The sequence below is a fragment of the Ranitomeya variabilis genome, unplaced genomic scaffold (assembly GCF_051348905.1).
Source record: "Ranitomeya variabilis isolate aRanVar5 unplaced genomic scaffold, aRanVar5.hap1 Scaffold_165, whole genome shotgun sequence".
NCBI lineage: Eukaryota > Metazoa > Chordata > Amphibia > Anura > Dendrobatidae > Ranitomeya > Ranitomeya variabilis.
Genome location: NW_027507964.1, coordinates 50,001 through 55,000, shown reverse-complemented (window position 1 = coordinate 55,000; position 5,000 = coordinate 50,001).

The window sequence follows — 5,000 nt, the reverse complement described above, 5'->3', positions numbered from 1 at the left end:
GCAGTGACCTAAATGCGGGTAAAGTTTGCGGTGCACGGGGGGAAAGTTGAATTTTTGGATGAAAATGCGTATTTTCATACTTTGAAAATTTCAGGCGTGTGTCGGACTTCCAGGCGGGGGCAGCCGCCGGAGGTGTACCGGGGACGCTTCCAGGAGCCTGGGGAAGCTTTTCTGGAAGAGTCCTTGACACTTTGAAAAATTTTGAGAAAATCTCGATTTTGTGAAAAATGTCACATTTCCCCTACTTCCACCACAGGGGGGCGTCAATATGTTGTAAAGCACCCCAGGGCAGTGACCTAAATGCGGGTAAAGTTTGCGGTGCACGGGGGGAAAGTTGAATTTTTGGATGAAAATGCGTATTTTCATACTGTGAAATTTTCAGGCGTGTGTCAGACTTCCAGGCGGGGGCAGCCGCCGGAGGTGTACCGGGGACGCTTCCAGGAGCCTGGGGAAGATTTTCTGGAAGAGTCCTTGGGACTTAGAAAAAATTTTGAGAAAATCTCGATTTTGTGAAAAATGAAAATTTCCCCTTCTTCCACCCTAAAGGGGCGTCAATATGTTGTGAGGCACCCCAGCAAAGTGACCTAAGTGGGGGTGAAGTTTGCGGGGCACGGGCGGAAAGTTGAATTTTTGGATGAAAATGCGTATTTTCATACTTTGAAAATTTCAGGCGTGTGTCAGACTTCCAGGCGGGGGCAGCCGCCGGAGGTGTACCGGGGACGCTTCCAGGAGCCTGGGGAAGATTTTCTGGAAGCGTCCTTGACACTTAGAAAAAATTTTGAGAAAATCTCGATTTTGTGAAAAATGTCACATTTCCCCTACTTCCACCCCAGGGGGGCGTCAATATGTTGTAAGGCACCCCAAGGCAGTGACCTAACTGTGGGTGAAGTTTGCGGGGCACGAGCGGAAAGTCGAATTTTGGATGAAAATGCATTATTTTCATACTTTGAAAATTTCAGGCGTGTGTTAGACTTCCAGGCGGGGGCAGCCGCCGGAGGCGTACCGAGGACGCTTCCAGGAGCCTGGGGAAGATTTTCTGAAAGTGTCCTTGGGACTTAGAAATATTTTGAGAAATTTCCGATTTTGTGAAAAATGTCACATTTCCCCTACTTCCACCCCAGGGGGGCGTCAATATGTTGTAAAGCACCCCAGGGCAGTGACCTAAATGAGGGTGAATTTTGCGGTGCACGGGCGGAAAGTCGAATTTTTGGATGAAAATGCGTATTTTCATACTTTGAAAATTTCAGGCGTGTGTCAGACTTCCAGGCGGGGGCAGCCGCCGGAGGTGTACCGGGGACGCTTCCAGGAGCCTGGGGAAGATTTTCTGAAAGTGTCCTTGGGACTTAGAAATATTTTGAGAAAATCTCGATTTTGTGAAAAATGTCACATTTCCCCTACTTCCACCACAGGGGGGCGTCAATATGTTGTGAGGTACCCCAGGACAGTGACCTAACTGTGGGTAAAGTTTGCGGGGCACGGGCGGAAAGTCGAATTTTGGATGAAAATGCATTATTTTCATACTTTGAAAATTCCAGGCGTGTGTCAGACTTCCAGGCGGGGGCAGCCGCCGGAGGCGTACCGAGGACGCTTCCAGGAGCCTGGGGAAGATTTTCTGGAAGAGTCCTTGGGACTTGGTGCAATTTTGAGAAAATCTCGATTTTGTGAAAAAATGACCCATTTCCCCTACTTCCACCCCAGGGGGGCGTCAATATGTTGTAAAGCACCCCAGGGCAGTGACCTAAATGCGGGTAAAGTTTGCGGTGCACGGGGGGGAAAGTTGAATTTTTGGATGAAAATGCGTATTTTCATACTTTAAAAATTTCAGGCGTGTGTCAGACTTCCAGGAGGGGGCAGCCGCCGGAGGCGTACCGGGGACGCTTCCAGGAGCCTGGGGAAGATTTTCTGGAAGAGTCCTTGGGACTTAGAAAATTTTTTGAGAAAATCTCGATTTTGTGAAAAATGAAAATTTCCCCTTCTTCCACCCTAAAGGGGCGTCAATATGTTGTGAGGCACCCCAGCAAAGTGACCTAAGTGGGGGTGAAGTTTGCGGGGCACGGACGGAAAGTTGAATTTTTGGATGAAAATGCGTATTTTCATACTTTGAAAATTTCAGGCGTGTGTCAGACTTCCAGGCGGGGGCAGCCGCCGGAGGCGTACCGGGGACGCTTCCAGGAGCCTGGGGAAGATTTTCTGGAAGCGTCCTTGACACTTAGAAAAATTTTGAGAAAATCTCGATTTTGTGAAAAATGTCACATTTCCCCTACTTCCACCCCAGGGGGGCGTCAATATGTTGTAAAGCACCCAAGGGCAGTGACCTAAATGCGGGTAAAGTTTGCGGTGCACGGGGGGAAAGTTGAATTTTTGGATGAAAATGCGTATTTTCATACTTTGAAAATTTCAGGCGTGTGTTGGACTTCCAGGCGGGGGCAGCCGCCAGAGGTGTACCGGGGACGCTTCCAGGAGCCTGGGGGAGATTTTCTGGAAGAGTCCTTGACACTTAGAAAAATTTTGAGAAATTTCCGATTTTGTGTAAAAATCACCCATTTCCCCTACTTCCACCCTAAAGGGGCGTCAATATGTCGTAAGGCGCCCCTAGACAGTGACCTAAGTGGGGGTGAAGTTTGGGTCTGATGGGTGGAAAACTGAAAAAAAGCGATTTTGTGACTTTGAGAACAAACAGAGAGCTCAAAACTTTGAAAAACGTCAGACCGCTGTCAGACTTCCAGGCGGGGGAAAGCTCTGAGGTTGTACCGAGGACACTTCCATGGCCCCCGGATTGATTTTCAAGAAAGAGTCCTTGGGACTTTGAAATTTTCCGGCGAGCTGTTTTTGGCTTCCGGGAGCCGTAGAACTTTGGGAAATCGATTCCGCTCACCGGTTCAGGGTGTTTCGAGCTAGTCCAGGTCCCAGCTACGCCGCCTGGCCTCCAAATTTCGCAAATTCGAAAAAAAAAAAAATAGAACCGGAATGAGGAAATTTCTGGCCGCCGGATCCGCCGCACGGCTCCAGGAGGTCGGACACTTTTTGACTTTGTTCCCTTAAAGTGGGGGTCGGTGTCTCACCATGCAAATACCCAGTTTTGCACACCAGCTGCAGGATATAGGAGAGAGAGGTACCTCTCGGCCCCGACCAAAATCCGTTGTTTTCGTGGTTCCTCGACTCGGGTAGGCGGTTTGGCGAGTACCCCCCTTTTGCATGGAAGTTCGCACTCGCGCCGAGACCAGGCTTCCGCGGCTCCAGGGGGACTTTTGCCGGTTGTCCGTCCCGAGTCCGAGACGCGTTTCCTGGGTCGCCCGAGCCCGAACGGACCCTCCCCACGTGGGTTCCTGTCCTCTGAGGGCGACGGTCGTCAGAAGGGGGGCAGATCCAGAGTCCTCGTCCGCAGGAGGGCTCTGGGAGGGCGGATCGCTCCTTCTGACTTTGTCCCCTCGGAGCGGGCTCGGCGTTTCTCTGTGTCGGATGTCTCCCGCTTCCGCGCCAACGGGGAGACCTATGAGAGAATCGCACCGCGACCCGGCTTCCGTCTCGAGGGCGCCCGGAGCGCGCCGGACACTCGCTTCCAGGACTCCAGGGGCACGTTTCTTCCCCGTCTCCCCCGAGGGGAAGAACGGAGGCAGGGGTTCCACCCGAGCCCCTGCCCTTTCTTCCGATCGATCTGGCTCAGCGCTCCCGGGTGGGGAGGTGGTGCCGCTCGCTCGGCCCGGGCTTTGGAGCCCGCGTCGGTTTACGGCGGGCGGTCTCCTTCCTCTGTTACCCCCCCCGGGTTTCAGGCACTCGTCCTTGGGCGCGCACGCCGGCGGTCGCCCTCCCGTCTACGGACGGAGGCGGCCGAGCTGTGGGGAGTTTGACCCGAACCGTGGTACGGCAGCGGTCCGACGACCCGCACGGGCGAACGGAGGGGCGCCCACCCACCTCGGCGTGGGGGCCCGCCGTCCGAATCGCTCCCCGCGCGGGGCAGCACAACGATCTTCTCCGAGGGCGGCCCTTTGACTTCCAGATGCGCAGCTCGTCCGCGGAGGCCCGCGCCGCACCCCAGCGTCCGAAGGGCGGCCTCCGCGGTGGGCATCGGCGAGAGCGGCGGCGGTGGGTGGCGCTTCCACGCCACCGCCGAGCTCCGCGTTTTCCAGTCTTTTCCCGAGCCCCTACGATAGTGGGGGGATGACAGACGTGCGGGGAGGCGGGCGAGTGGGTTCTCACCGTGCGGTGTGCCCCGCGGCCGAACGCCGTCGCCTTCCCCTCGTCCGCCGTCCTCCGAGGCGGCTCGGCAGGGAGCGCGAGAGCGAGAGGGAGAGCGAGAGAGAGAGACCAAGCGGACGCCCCGGAGCGAGAAGGGAGGATGGAGAAGGAAAGACGAATCGAAGGGGGGCACGAGTTTGGCGAAGGGAGTACCCGGCGTATTGCCGCACCGGACTTCGTCTGTTCTCAACAGTCGAGACACGGCTTCGGGGGGAGACGCCGCTCGGTCGGTCACCTTTGAGGTTACGGGCAAGAGCCCGGGACAAGGGACTACGCCGGAGGGCGACGCCGACACGGCCAGGCCGACCATGCCCCGCGCTTGACCTCCGGGTCGCTGGGGCTTGTGCCGGAGCCGCGGCGGACCCCGACGGCCAGCCCCCCTCTCCCACTCCTCGCGCCCGTCCGCCGGTGGGTCGAGGACCCCCCGCGGTGGAGGCAGGTCTAAGCCAGACGGCGGCGCCGCACAGGCCCCCCACGCCCTGGCCCCTCTCCCCAGCAGCGACTCAGTGCGTCGCCCCGGGAGCGGTGGGTCACGAGGCAGGGCGGCCGTGGCGTCCTCCGGAGGCCAGTCACCTCGACCTTCCCGCGCAAGGGGTGGTCTTTCGCGACAGATGCCCTCCGTTCGGGAGGCCGGGTCTAAGCCAGACGGCGGCGCCGCGCAGGCCCCCCACGCCCTGGCCCCTCTCCCCAGCAGCGACTCTGTGTGTCGCCCCGGGAGCGGTGGGTCACGAGGCGGGGCGGCCGTGGCGTCCTCCGCGGGCCAG